The sequence below is a fragment of the Erpetoichthys calabaricus genome, chromosome 11 (genome assembly GCF_900747795.2).
Source record: "Erpetoichthys calabaricus chromosome 11, fErpCal1.3, whole genome shotgun sequence".
NCBI classification, from domain to species: Eukaryota; Metazoa; Chordata; class Cladistia; order Polypteriformes; family Polypteridae; genus Erpetoichthys; species Erpetoichthys calabaricus.
The window spans coordinates 103934886-103951125 of NC_041404.2; the positions used below are offsets into that span (position 1 = coordinate 103934886).

The 16240-nt window shown below is 38.4% G+C and overlaps 2 protein-coding genes across 2 annotated transcripts in view; both read left to right on the plus strand.

The window, feature by feature from the left end:
• LOC127529574 (uncharacterized) overlaps positions 1-16240 on the plus strand; it is an 813564-nt gene that overhangs the window by 445203 nt on the left and 352121 nt on the right. The window lies entirely within an intron of this gene.
• The window catches only part of ppfia3 (PTPRF interacting protein alpha 3), a 454572-nt gene that overhangs the window by 307831 nt on the left and 130501 nt on the right, over positions 1-16240 (plus strand).

Here is a 16240-nt window from a genome sequence, read left to right on the forward strand (position 1 = left end):
TTCCCGCGTTTGACTCGTGCTGTAAATCTCTTCCTTGTTTTTAGGTCACGTGATTACGTAGGAGGCGTAATGACGCGATACGTGACTCCGCCTCCTCCATTACAGTATATGGACAAAAAAATATGTTCCAGTTATGACCATTACGCGTAGAATTTCGAAATGAAACCTGCCTAACTTTTGTAAGTAAGCTGTAAGGAATGAGCCTACCAAATTTCAGCCTTCCACCTACACGGGAAGTTGGAGAATTAGTGATGAGTGAGTCAGTCAGTCAGTGAGTCAGTCAGTCAGTCAGTGAGGGCTTTGCCTTTTATTAGTATAGATTGAAAGTGAAATACGAATAAGCACAGAGCAAAGTACTTGTGTTGCACAGGATCTAGGTCAGAAAAGATGAAAATATGTGCTGTTGCAACAAACTGCTCTGGGAGTCTCCACAAAGTGAAATTGTATTTTTTATATCATCCATGGATAATACACAATAATGACAATATTATAGCATCCTGGGGCTGAATGTGAAAGGAAATAACCAGAAAAGCTCTCTCATGAGCATCAGGTACAAGGGGGCGTAGACACAGCACTTTTGACTGCGCGTCCCCTAGAAGCTAAATCTCATTGGTTCTGATGCTCAGCCTCCGGTGAGTATCATATGTTGACCCAGGCCTTGGATCAGCTCATGAAACCAGGGGAAAGTATGCTATAAATGCCTTTAAAAAATTCTGAAATCACTACTCTTAGAGGATGTTCATTCAGCTGTTTTACTTTGTTGTAGAAAAACAAATCACAGACAGACACAAAACTATTTAGCAGCTGAATATTCTGGCATTGTAAAATATATATCAAAACATTTAATGGAATTGTTGTAATTAATGGCACATGTTTTGTTCAGACAAGTAGAGGAAAAAATTATGGAATCATTAACCCAAAAAATTACAGTTAGTACTTTGTTGCACCTCTTCTCTCTTTTATGACAGATTGAATTCTTTGAAGCATGGACTTCACTAATAAAAAACAATATTCTTCATTGATCAGGTTCCAGCTTTCTTAATGACAGATCATCTTTGCAGGATAGGTCCTTGTCATGGACGATTTTTTCAGTTTCCGCCATATATTTTCAATCGGATTGAGATCCAGACTGTTTGCTGGCCATGTTATTGAGTGGATACGCCTTTCCCGGAAGAAGTATTTTAATGCCATATGCTCTCTGGCAAAATGCATTATCATACTGAAAAATTACTTCATTATCACCAAACCTACTTTTGATTAATATAATGAGAAACGTTGTCCAAGATTTCACACCTGTGTATCTACTATAGAGGTAATGATTGACATCTCCCCTGGTCCTTTACTTGACACACAAACCCCATTTCATCAATGAGTGTGGACATTTGTTTGTTTTCTTCAGGCAGTCATCTTTATATGTTTCATCAGAACTGTACCAAACAAAAGTTCTAGCATCATCTCCTTGGCCAATGCAGGTTTGTGATTCATCACTGAATATTGCTTTCATCTAATCATCCACAGTCCATGACTGCTTCTCTTTAGCCCGGTTTAAGTATTAATGATGCTTAATATTTCGATTTTCTGTTTGTAAATCCTTTTTCCTTCCACTGGCTTCTTTCAGTTTGGTCACAAACATTGACTCCTGTTTCTGCTCATTTGTTTTTCATTTCCTTTGTTGTGCATTTCCTGTTTTCCAGGCATATTGCTTTGAGTTTTCTGTCCTAGCGCTTTGACATCTTCCTTGGTCTACCTGTACACTTATCTTTTCCAACTTTCCAAATTTGTTTGTTCTTGCTCCAAATTTTAAACACAGCTGACTTGGAACAACCAACATCTTTTGCAACATTTCATTTTCAATTACCTTCTTAAAGGTATTTCATAATTCTTTCCATTGTTTCAACTGACAGCTGTCTTGTTGGGACCCTGTTTCCTGTCAATCAGGCAGGTGCAACAGCTCATTAAGGTCCACAGGCACTCACTTTAAACTGTAGACTAATTGGCCTATTTAAACTTGTGCAGGGATTTGTTTTAGAAATACAAATTACTAGAAGACTGGACTCCTTTGGTACTGTGTCTCTCCAGAAAATCCTTGGGTACGGGTGGTTTGATTTTGTGTTGAATGAGCAGTTGCTCATGGAGTCCCGAATGAGGCACATTACCTGCATTGTGAGGGAGCATCAGTTACGGCACTACGGCCATGTGGAGTATTTCCCCGAGGGTGATTCGGCTCGTAAAATCCTCATTGTTGGGGACCTGAGCGGCTGGACCAGACCAAGGGGTAGCCCACGTAACACTTGGCTGCGGCAGATAGAGAGTCATTTCCGGAGGGTGGAACTGGACCGCATGTCTGCCTGGGGGGTTACAAACCGGGATCCCGAGTTGTTTCATTGTGTAGTGGGTGCGGCAACGCACTGTACCAGTGCATGCTCCCCAACTTCACTTGACTTGTTGAGTGATTCCACGGTTTTTTCCTCTATTTCCTCTGAACAAAAAAGGTGCCATTAATTACAACAATTTAATTTTTTTTTTTTAAGTATGTTTTACAAAGTCAGAATGTTCAGTTGTGAAATAACAACAACAACATTTATTAATAAAGCATGTTTTCATCCAAATAATGTAGCTCAAAGTTCTTTACAAGATGAAGAAAAAAAAAGAAAATTAGGCAATACTAATTAACAAAGAAAAAAGTAAAGTAATGGCCAGGGAGGACAGAAAAAACAAAAAAAAACTCCAGAGGGATGGAGAATAAAGCAAAATCTGCAGGGGTTCCAAGGCCACAAGACTGCCCAGCCCCCACTAGGCATTCTACGTAACATAAATGATCTATATCAGACCTCATGGTTTTCAGGCTTCATGTGGAAGAATTAGACAATGATGGTCATATGCACCTCTGGCCTTCAATCCATCAATGTAGGAACTGCACAGTGCTTTATTCAGGTGGTGGTAGCACAGATCGCAGAACAGAAGAGAAAGTAGGGGTTGGTACAGATTTCGGAGCCATGAAAAAAAATGATAATTAAATGCATATACAGAATATCAGGGTTACACTAAAATGAAGCAATTAGAAAGCCATGTTAAAATAATAGGGTTATAGAAGTTTTTTTAAGTGCTCCACCGTATTAGCCTGGTGAATTTCTATTGGAAAGATATTCCAGATTTTAGGTGCATAACAGAAGGCTGCCTCACCACTTCTTTTAAGTTTAGCTCATGGAATTATAAGCAGACTCTCATTTGAAGATCTAAGGTTACGATTTGGAGTGTATTATAAGATGGAACAAGATTATTTAAGGCTTTGTAAACCATAAGCAGTATTTTAAAGTCAATTCTAAATGGCACGGGTAACCAATGTAGTGACATTAAAACTGGAGAGATGTGCTCGGATTTTCTTTTCCTAGTTAAGATTCTGGCAGCTTCATTTTGCAGTAGTTGCAATTGAATGATTTCTTTTTGGGTAGTCCTGAGAGGAGTGTGTTACAGTAAGTTGAAGTTTAGTCTAGTTGACTAAATACAAAAACGTGAACTAATTTTTCAGCATCTTGCAAAGGTACAAGGGATCTAACTTTTGCTTTATTCCTTAAGTGAAAAAATGCTGTCCTAGTAATCTGATTAATATGTGATTTAAAATTTAGGTCAGAATCAATAATTACCCCTAAATTCTTTACCTCTGTCTTGACTTTTAAGCCTAATGGATCAAGTTTATTTCTAATACCCTCATTATATCCATTTTGGCCAATCTCTAAGATTTCCGATTTCTCTTTATTTAGTTTGAGAAAATTACTACTCATCCACTCAGAAACACAAGTAAGGCATTGGGTCAGTGAACCAAGAGAATCAGGGTCATCAGGCGCTGTTGATAAATATAGTTATGTGTCAACAGCATAGCTGTGGTAGCTCACGTTATGCCCCGAGATAATCTGACCTAATGAAAGCATATAGATTGAAATTAGCAGTGGACCCAGGATTGATCCTTGTGGAACACCATATAGAATATCATGTGTCTTTGAAGTATAATTACAAAAAGAATTTTCTACCTGTCGAGTAAGACTCAAACCAATTTAAGACACTGCCAGAGAGACCCACCCACTGACTAGGGAGATTTATAAGAATATTGTGGAGTTGGTCTCGTCCATTGCGAGAGATGGACGTCTGAAGTGGAGCTCCGTTAGCAGTGGTGTTACTTTTTAATATTATTTCTTTATTATCCTGATATATCCTGTATTTATCCAACCCGAGGGTTCTGCTACAGTATATGCAAGCATATATAAACATGTTCGGCAAGAAAGGGGCTCAGAAAAAAATGGAAAAGAAAACTAAAGCTACATCCAAGCCCAGAACAGCAAGTCCAAGTTCAAGCTCAATGTATGGCCTTTCAGAGACTGACCTGGAACAGACGGCGAAAGCCCTGACTCCTCAGGACCACGGTCCGCTGCATCATCTCCAGTTGAGAGCGAAATGGGGAGGGAAAGTGCAAATGACACAGGTCGCGATAGCTCGCCGATTGGGGAAGGTCATTCACCTACTCCACACAAGCTGGGTAAATTGGCTGTAATAGAGCCCGCCGCTTCGCCTACGCTGCACGAAAGCAGAAATGATCTGTCCGAACTGAAGGTGATGATCGCAGAGCTCAAACAAGAGATAAAGCAAGAGATAAAAAAAAGCGAGAAGATAAGCGAGAAGGCAAGTGAGAAGCTGCGGCAGGATAATAAAGACTCGGAGAAACGCATATATACTCGCTTTGAGGCGGCCTTTAAATGTATGCTGGAAAAAATTGAGGAGCACATTCAGGAAAACGCATCTAAACTGAGCATACTTGCCGATCAGCTGGAGAATGTTAAGCAGTCATTCACGACTCAAATTGAAATAGCCAAAAATCTAGCATCCACCGCTGATGGAAAAGCAACAGCTGCCAATTCCAAATGCAAAAAACTCAGAGACAGACTTGTCACTCTGGAAGATGGAAGCAGAAGGAATAATATTAGATTTGAAGGTCTACCTGAGAATCGTGAAAGTCCAAACCCAGTGAAATTTGCAGTTGAACTGTTCTCTAAAATAATTGGAGAGGACTTTAAATCAGATACTGAGATAGCAGCAGCTTATTGCATACGCGGATCAAATACCTTTAGACCTAGGTCTTTTATTGTCCGCTTTGAGAGATTATTAGGTAAGCTAGATGTGATGGCACTCCTCAGACACAAGCAAGAAATTATATTTGAAAATAACAACATTCGTATCTTCCCTGATTTCTCTCCCACAACAGCTGCTAAACGTGCAGCCTTCTACAACATCAAACAGCGGTTACGGCAAGCCAATATCAAATACAGCCTCTTGTATCCTGCCAAACTGAAAGTGGATGTTCAAGGCCAATACTATGTATTCTCCAGCAAGAAGGAAGCAGAAATGGAATTAAGAAAGCTGTTCCCGAGACTATTCTGAAACACAATAGTGAGTCGAATCCTGTCATGGCAAGGCAAGGAGATATCACGAACTGTCTGATACACTAGTAATGAAACGGGTATTATAATTATACATTCTTTACATTACTCAGACGCTTTCTGTTTATGTCTTAATTACAGTTATAGACATGTGTTTGGAAGAAATTTTTTTTTTTTTTTTACTACCCTAAAGGGGACTGTTTAACATCATACCCTTGTATTGTTATTGTTATTATTGCATTAGGATTTACTATGCATATCCTGGACCACTTTCTAACACCATTCCCTGGGTTTATTATCTTAATACTTTGACTTCTGAAGATTTTATATCTTATGCTTATAGTTTGTTAATGATTATATTTTAGGCATATAGTATTTAGACTATATTGGCAATAGATATCTCTACTTTCTAATCCTCAAACGCCGCTGCATGGGGGCTTGTCTTGCTTTGGAGGTGCTCTGTCTCTAGGTATGTCAGAGGACTGGGACATTGTGAAGTGGGGTCCAGCCTCACATGGGGAGGCAAAATGGGGGGGTGGGGGTATAAGGGGGGGAGAGTAAGAGAGCAGGCTATATCTAATCTATCCTTTTAATCCTTATAATTATAACTACCAACGTAACAATAGGCTGCATGGCAATCACCCATAGGGAAATAGAAAATTAAGGTTAAAGCTGTCCAACTTCCAGTTAAGTCTATAAAATGACATCAAAAATTCAGAATCAATATCTCCATGATGGGACAGTTAACTTTGTGAGCTGGAATGTTAAAGGCCTGAATCATGAATTAAAGAGAAAGAAAGTATTCTCTCACCTAACAGATTTAAACGCTAAAATAGTATTTTTACAGGAGACCCACTTACTAAGCAAGGGTCAGTTCTGGCTGCAAAAGGACTGGATTAGCCAAATGTTCCATTCTAGCTTTACAAAGGAAACTAGAGGTGTGGGAATCCTCATATATAAAACAGTCTCATTTGTAGCATCAGATATAGTATCTGATCCTGAAGGGAGATATGTGATGGTCATGGGCAACTTATTTAACTATAAAATGATTTTGATAAATGTTTATGCACCGAATGTCGATGACAAGGAATTCATGCAAAATGTATGCATCCATTCCCAAAGTGAACACTCATAAAATTATAATGGCTGGGGACTTTAATTGTGTTTTAAATCCACTCTTAGATAGATGTCATCCCCCCTGTGACAGGAGTCCTAACACTGCAAAGACAATTACACAGTTTGTAACTGACCACAGCTTATCAGACCCCTGGAGGTTTCTAAACCCAAACTCAAGAACATATTCTTTCTACTCACCAGTACATCATTGCTACTCAAGAATTGATTATTTCTTTATAGATAATAATTTCTTGCCTACGATTAAATCTTGCAAGTACGATGCTATTGTTATTTCCGACCATGCACCTCTGATCTTGGAGCTAAAGTCACTATGCCCCACACACTCACCTCGCAGATGGCATCTTAACGTGCTTCTATTAGCAGACGAGAACTTTACTGAATTTATATCCAAACAAATCAGTTTCTTCCTAGAGACAAATACATCTTCAGAGGTTTCTGCAGGAATACTCTGGGAAACTTTAAAGGCCTTCTTAAGAGGACAGATTATTTCATATCTTTCCCACAGGAATAAATTAGAAACCAAGAAAGTATCAGAACTAAAAAACGAAATTACTAGAGTAGATGAAGAACATGCCAGGCTTCCAAGCGAGGGTCTACATAGGAAAAGGCAAGCTCTGCATTCAGAACTCAACCTCTTGACAACTAAAGAAACTGAACAACTAATTTATAAATCCAGGCATCATTACTATGAACACTGAGAGAAAGCTAATAAGCTTTTATTTCAACCAATCCACAAGCAAGAAGTTTGCAATGCAATCCTAGTAATCACCAACACGAACGGAGATGAAATCATTGACCATAAAAATATAATGCACACATTTAGAGACTACTATAAATACTTATATTGTACTGAGTTTAAAGAAGACAACACACAATCTAATGCATTTCTGGATCCATTACAGATGCCACAAATAGGTACTTTTAGTGCGGAGGAACTGGATAAACCTCCAGCGCTATCAGAATTACTAGATGCTATAAAGTCACTTCAAGGCGGGAAAGCAGCAGGCCCTGATGGCTACCCTGCAGAATTTTATAAGAAATTCTCCACTCAGCTAGGTCCCCTCCTATTAGCAACATTTACAGAAGCTAGAGACAATCAAATTCTACCTCAAACATTTCGTCAAGCATTAATCACCGTCTTTCCTAAACAAAATAAGGACTTATCATAATGTGCATCATATAGATTTCACTTCTGAATAATGATGTTAAGATACTCTCAAAAATCATAGCTAGAAGGATGGAGAAAGTGCTGCCTTCAGTAATATCACAAGATCAAACTGGATTTATCAAGGGTCGACACTTATCTTCCTTTAACACCTGTCTTTGACACCTGTTTAATGTAATATACTCACCAACAAAGTCAAACACTCCAGAAATATTATTATCATTGGATACAGAAAAAGCATTTGACATGATTGAATGGAAATACCTTTTCACTACATTAGAGAAATTTGGGTTTGGCCCGAACATTTGTGCATGGATCAAACTACTGTATACCAATCCAGAAGCTTCAGTTTGTATTAACAACATTTGTTCAGACTACTTTGAACTAGAACATGGTACCAGACAAGGTTGCCCCTTGTCACCACTGCTATTTGCAGTCGGCATTGAACCAGTGGCAGTCCACTGTTGAAATTCTTATCAGATAAAGGGGATTTTCAGAGAAGGACTGGAACAGAAAATTTCTGTATATGCAGATGATATGGTACTGTATATATCAGACCAACAAAATTCTGTGCCTGCAGTCTTAACAGCACTTACAGAATTTCAAAAGATCTCTGGTCTCTTAATTAATTTGAATAAAAGTGTGCTCTTTCCAGTGAATTCTCAAGTGCACAATATTAGATTGGACACCTTCCCTTTTATCAATGCAGATCAGTTTAAATACCTAGGGGTAAACATCACAAGTAAACATAAAGCTCTTTATCAACAAAATTTTGCTGTCTGTATGGAAAAAAATAAGCAAGACTTGCATAGATGGTCAACCCTTCATCTCTACTCTAGCTGGAAGAATTAACATTGTTAAGATGAATATTCTTCCTAAGCTACTTTTTTATTTCAAAACATTCCAATATGCATTAATAAATCATTTTTTAAGCAATTAGATTCAACAATAACCTTATTTATTTGGAACTCAAAACATCCATGTATCCAAAGAGCAACCCTACAAAGACCTAAGGCAGAATGTGGCATGGCTCTACCTAACTTTCAGTTTTATTACTGCGCAGCAAACATACAAGCTATAAAAACCTGAACACAAATAGATGAACATACACAGGCTTGGTCCACAATAGAAGTAAAATCCTGCAGTACTTCTTTATATTCCTTGTTTTGTGCCCCAATAAATGCAAGTTATCAGCAATATACTAATAACCCAATTGTGCTTCACTCACTCAGAATATGGAACCAATGTAGAAAGCATTTTAAGATGGAGAATCTTTTATCTGTGGCACCTCTGCAAGAGAACCACCTCTTTCAACCTTCGCAAACATATGTAGTTTTGGGATTAAATTGCTTTGAGATCTTTATATAGACAACATCTTTGCATCCTATGAACAATTACATTCCAAATTTAACTTTCCAGCCACACATTTCTTTCACTATCTTCAAATTAGGAACTTTGTTTAACAGAACCTGCCCGATTTTCCTCATCTTGCACCCACCTCCATGCCGGAAAAAATATTGCTCAATTTCAAGGACTTAGACACCATCTCTGCAATATATAAAATTATCTTGCAGTCCCTCCCTTTTAAAGATCCAAGAGGACAATGGGAAAAATTGTCTTAATAAGATCTTAATCAATATATCAGAAAAGGTGTGGAAAATAGCAATGCAGAGTCTTCACTCGAACTCCATATGTGCAAAGCATTCAATTATTCAACTCAAAATTATATATCGAGCACATCTGTCTCGCCTAAAACTGTCCAAAATGTTTCCAGGGCAAGATCCAACCTGCAAACGCTGCAATCAAATTCCAGCCTCACTGGGTCACATGTTTTGGGCCTGCACCAAATTAACATCATTTTGGACCAAAATTTTTAAGTGCTTTTCAGACAGCCTTGGTGTCACAATCCCTCCTAACCCCTTAACAGCTGTGTTTCCAGATGGGTTTAAAGTGGAGAAGGACAAACAAACTGTGATTGCATTCACTGCACTTTTGGCACGCAGACATATTTTGCTGAACTGGAAGAATCCTAACTCTCCTCTTCTAAGTCAGTGGGAAACTGATGTTTTATACTATTTGAAATTGGAAAAAATCAAATATTCAGTTAGAGGATCTGTACAGAATTTTTTTAAAACCTGGCATGATCTAATCAATAATATCTTAGAATAAGCTCGTAATGCACCATAATGCATTTCTTTTTCTTCTCCATTTATCTCTATTGCCCTATTAAACTCATCAATTTAGGTATGTTTACAAGCCTTAAGTTTTACTCTGTTGGCCATGCTGTCTCTCTCAGGGGTGGGGGGCGACTTGTTTTCAATCCTATCTTTTGTCAAAATTGATCTATTTGTATGGAATGATTACAATAAAATTAATAAAATTAAAAAAAAAAAGAATATTGTAATCAATGGCATCAAATGCGGCACTCAGATCTAGGAGGATGAGAACAAATAAACGGTCTCTGCATTTATCTGCAAATCATTTATTGTACTACTTTAAATAGTGCAGTTTCTGTACTGGTGATTTGTTCTGAAACTTGTCAAGAACAGAATGTTTATTCAGGTGATCATTTAGCTGCATAATGACTGCCTTTTCTAGGATTTTACTTAAGAAAGGCAGTTTAGCAATAAGTCTAAAATTTTCTAAAACAGATGAGTCAAGATTATTTTTCTTGAGCAGGGATTTAACAACAACAGTATTAACAATATTAAGTGTGGGATAGACCCCCATATCTAATGATGAATTTACTATGTCAAGAGCACTCTCAGCACATCAGATACTTCTTTGAAAAAACGTATTGGTATTTGGTCAAGAACGCAGGTGGAGGGTGAAATTCACTGAAATTTTTTGGAGGCATTCTATCGATTGACCTGGGTTTAACAAACAATCAATTGCAGAGAATAAAATTCTTTACTAGCAGTGTTATTTTTAATTTTAGAGAAATAGCACCGCCTCTCAAGATGGACTATATTGTTGTATTCTGTTATTTTAGGCTTCAGTATCTCATAGTGTATAATCAATTTAGTTTTTCTCCATTTACACTCAGCTCTCCGGCTTTAAATCAGACACTCTTTGGGTCTTCCATGGTGTAACAATGCTGGAGGATTTTTTTAACTTCTCATAACTGTCTTTTCAGGAGCAACTATGTCAGCAGCAGCTCTCACTTTAGAATTAAAATTTTCCACCTTACTATTTAGATTATCATCACTATTATAGTAAGCACTACAAACAGACTGGTTGCTTAAAATGTTTGTAAACTTTGAAGCTGCAGATGAGTCAAAGAAGCATTTTTTAAAAATATGCTTCTCATTAATATTATCTATCAGTATTTCAATATTAAATAGTAAGAGAAAATGGTCTGATAAACCGATATCCACGATTTGCCTCACATCAACTTTTAGTCCTTTAGTAATCACTTAATCCAACATTTGCCTTCCTTTGTGTGTTGGCTGACTAACATGTTGGCTCAGATCAAAAGGGTGCAGGAAGTTCATGAATTCTTTTGCTTTTGGGTCACACTGATTATTGATATGAAAATTAAAGTTGTCAACTATTAGTAGTCTGTCATATTTGGCAATAATAATTGACACTATGTCTGAGAATTCCTCAAAGAAAGACGCATTGTATTTAGGAGGTCTATACACGGACAATACTAGAGACTGAGAAACTCCATGAATAACAACGGCAAGATACTCAAAAGACTTGAATGTACCAAAGCCGACATCTTTACACTTTAACCGGCTCAAGTAAATATTTGCTAAACCGTAGCCTTTCTTATATTGGTGATACACATAAAAAAAGCTGTAATTCTGAGGTGCAGATTCGATTAAAACAGCCACACCATCAGAGCTAAGCCACATTTAACTTAATGCAATAAGATCAATTTTCCTATCACTAATAAGATTGTTAAAGGAAAATGTCTTGTTGGTGCTGTAACATTTAACAAGGCCATATTTAAGGTCTCAGAATGGCAGAACTGAACTGTCGGAACGTTATGGCTGTTTGAAATAGCAATTAAGTTACAGTGGAACCTCGGTTTGCGAGTAACTTGGTTTACAAGTGTTTTGCAAGACGAGCAAAAATCTTTAATAAATTTTGACTTGATAAATGAGCGAGGTCTTGCAGTATGAGTAGTACGTATATGCTTTGTCTGCTGAGCGTCATGTGATCACAACTGAGCTGATGGTTCTCTCTCTCTCGCTGCTGGATTGAGGGCAATCATCTCCTATTCTCCGTCTGAGTCGGCGTGCCTCACTCATATAGTCAACATCCATACGAGCATATACTGTTTACTGCAGCATTAGCATTGTGACTGTGTGTGCGTGCGCGTGTGTATCTGTGTGTGCTCGCTCGCGTGTGTGTGTATGTGTGTGTGCACACGCGCGCTCGTGTGTGTGTGTGTGTCCACGCATGCGCTCGTGTGTGTGTGTGTGCTCGTGTGTGTTGTGATGTGCGAGTCCCCGTCTTGCACCCTAAAACACCAAGCTGAGTCTCAGTACTTTAGCAACACCAGCTTTATTCAGCTTGAAAGAGCAACAGCGCGGTTATTTATTGTAGCGGGACCTGCCGCTCTCCTATACACAGACACAGCAGTCAGGCAGGGCCCTGCACATTTATAATGTTCCTTGTTTCTTGTATCAATAATCGACGGCAGGCACTTATAGCATGTCTGCGATCTTTTTGGATTCGCTTTTACGGCGAACTGCTACAGCGCTGGGAGACTGCGATTGCTTTGCTACGCTCTTCCGCTATTCGTCCCATTGGGTGCAATCCCACAAGAGTTTAGAAACTCACTCACACCAGCCATGATTCTTTTCAAAGGTAAAGTTCAGGTTAATTTGTTTTATGTATTTTTACTTTATATTTTGTATTAATCATTTTTATATGAATAGTTTTGGGTTGTGGAACAAATCATCTGAGTTTCCATTATTTCTTATGGGGAAATTCACTTTGATATACGAGTGCTTTGGACTACGAGCATGTTTCCGGAACGAATTATACTCGCAAACCGAGGTTCCACTGTATTTGTATTAGCGCTGCTTTTTGCAAATTTTTTATTTAATCTATAGTGTGTTTTAATAAAGTGCACATCTAGAGGTGAAATGGTAGTTAAATTACTCGCATTTATGTCAAACTGTCTGGATTTTTTACATAAACTGAGGTTGGTTATTAAGTATTGATGCAGTACACTTTTGAGGAAGAGTTCACTACAGAGTTGTAGCAAAGCATTATGTAAAGAATTAGGATTAAATGTACATAGTCAAGAGAGACAAATTACCTTAAAGATGTTTTTGGAGGGGACCCAGGCACCAAATCCATTAGGATGCAGACCATCTCACCTGATGAAACATGGCCTCTCCCTGAAGAGATCCCAGTTGTCCACAAATCTGATGTTTTGTCCCTCACAGAAGCCTTTCAACCAGATGTTTAATTCCAGCAGACGACTGTAGTACTCTTTTGATCTTCTAACCAGAGGTAAGGGACTTGAGATGAAGATTCTCGCTGCCAGGGTCCTCTCCTTCGTGGCATTAATAAGTGCTGCAAAGTCCTCACTTGTATGTATTATGATGGATCCCACTGCCCTGTTCTTGTGCCTCTCAAAGACTGTCGGCACTCTTCTCATAACACCTCGAAAACGAGCATTTGGAAAACAAGACACAAAAGATTTCTGTTTAGGGCAAGAATTGTTTAGGTCTAATGCGATAGAATCTCGAGTCACAAATACATCACCCTGTGTTGCCGGCACAGTGGGGGAGTGGAGATGGTCGAATTGGTTCTGGGTGGAGATGCTTGCCTGGGCCAATGAAGGTGATCTAGCCTTAAACCCCTGCATCCAAACCTGAAACAGGCCAGTTCCCTTCTCGGTGACGTCGTCGCTTAAATGAGGCGCAGAGATAAAACTCACTTGGCTCTGAAAGTGAGCGGCACGGTGTACAGTCGAGGTTGCTGAATCGCGATTAGCTGCGACAATCTCAGATTTTGGGGAGGATTCTTTCAGTAGGCAAGCCTTCAGTTCTCTGAGCTACCTCCGTCTGGATAGGAGTTTCTGGATCTGGTTATCGAGGGACTGGACTTCTTTGATAACGTGCTCCATCTCACCATCGGCTATTGTCTACTTCCTCTTCGTGTTCTCCTTGGCAGCTGATTCTCAAATGAAAACATAGTTTTGTGTCATATCTGTGATTTTTTTTTGCAAAAAATAAAACAACTGAATTGACATCTTCCAAGAGTAGTGAATCCATAATTTTGCCAAGGGTTGTATATGGATTGCTTCTAACCCTGGATGAGTAAAGTGAGATGGAGTGAGTGGCGTTTATGAGCTGAAGAAGCTAATGGTACTTTTTAGGGCCCCATCCCAGCAGTCAGCAGGTGATTCCATTTTACCTTCTCTCTCACCCCTGATACATTACAAGACGTTTTAGGTCCACATAAAAGACTACAACTGTGTTGATGTGAAAAGTTAATAATACCAGGAATACATCTTGTCATACAAACACTAGATTGTGCATGTTACATGTCGGTAAGAGTGCATACTAGTGCAATATAAATTATGCCAATATGAAACGTTTTTCAACAAGGAGTGCTGTCGGCATTAAGTTATAACTTCACTACCAATTAAAAATATTGAAATACGTTTAGTACTAGGGTGTTGTACCGTGTTAGCCATTATGAATGTAGAGAAAAGCCAAGCAAAATGACACCTTTTATTGGCTAACTAAAAAGATTACTATATGCAAGCTTTCGAGGCAACTCAGGCCCCTTCTTCAGGCAAGATGTAATCATCGTTTACATCTTGCCTGAAGAAGGGGCCTGAGATGCCTCGAAAGCTTGCATATTGTAATCTTTTTAGTTAGCCAATAAAAGGTGTCATTTTGCTTGGCTTTTCTCTTGAAATATGTTTGTAATACTTTAAACACTGCTCTGGTAGAGAGTGCTTGAAGTTAGGCAAATGTTTTCTTTTCTGCCAAAGTATATAAAAATCTAAAAGACATAAGAGATGTCTTTTATCTTTCAGTGTTCTCACTTCCACTACATCACTCGTTGAAAAGCTTTGATTGAATCATGATGTAAGTTTAGCTTCCACTGTTTTTTCTGTTTTAATTTGGGCTATGCAGATCTTTTTTTTTTTTGGTCCTTCCCAATTTGTGCAGTTGTCATTTTGTTTGTGTGCTGCGCCATTTGCATTTGTTGTTTCTGATTTGTTTTGCATATTCAGTTTGTTTTTTCTCTTTTTTTTTGCGTATTCAATTTATTTTTCTATTTTCTAATTTGCTTTTGAATATTCAGTTTGTTTTTGCATATTCTGATTTGTTTTTGCATTTTCTGATTTGTTTGTTTGTCCAATTTGTTTTGGTGTTTTCTGATTTGTTTTTGCATAACTTAATTTGCCTTTGTGCATTTCACTGCAGGGCCACAGTACTAACTAGTCTCCCTGTCAATACCAATGGGAAGCACTCCCATAGCATAATGCTGCATCCACCATGCTTTACCATAGGGATGGTATTAGGCAGGTGATGGGCAGAGCCTAGTCTTAGTCAGACATTGTGCTTCGAGTTCTGCCCAAGGAGCTCAATGTTTGTCTCACTCAGAAAATCTTTTTGTCTCCTGATCTTAGAGCCCTTTAAATGTTGATTAGCCAACTCCAAGGGTGCATAGGGCCGTTGTTAGTCACTCTAACTGATTGATGGAGAGCTGCTGAGATATGTATCCTTCCAACAGGTTCTCCCATCTCAGCAGAGGACTTTTGAAACTCTGTTAGAATGACAAATTGATTCTTGGTCATGTCCCTGACCAAGGCACTTCTTGCCCAGTCACTTAGTTTAGCCAGATGTCCAACTCTAAGAAGTCTCCTGGTGGTTCCAGACATCTTCCATCTCCAACTGAGGCTACTGGTGCCTCAGCTCTAGCAATGATTTTATTGCATTTTCCTGATCTATGTCTTACCACAACTTGATCACAGAGATCTACAGAGAGCTCCATGTACTTCGTGGATTGGTTTTGTCCTGACATGCAAGTGTGAATTGTGGGACCTTATCCACACAGGTGTATGCCTTCATAAAACTACATCCAATCAATGTAATATGTATTCTTGAATGATTCTGCCTTTCAAATTTATTTTGTCTAGTTTTGCCAAGCAATTTTCTTAATCAACTCCTAAGTAATATAGCATTATAGTCAGATAATCTTAGATAAAATTAAATAAATGACCAAGAAATGTAAAGAGTAGGGTTGTGGGGACTTTCAAAATGTAACTCAATGTTGTTTTAGAGAAATTAGGTGGTTGAGATTGGCAGGCTTTGTTGGGCTGAATGTCCTGTTCTCCTCAGGATTGTCCTTGTGTTATAATTTATAAAGATCCATGCAAGCATTCCATCTGAAGAGTGTTTTGCTTTGCTTAAACAAATACCTAAACTTTCAGAACTTTGCATTTATTTCACACTGTACCCGACAAAGTATTTAAGCATGAAATATTTGTTCATGTACATCACTGATGAATAAGTAGCTTCAG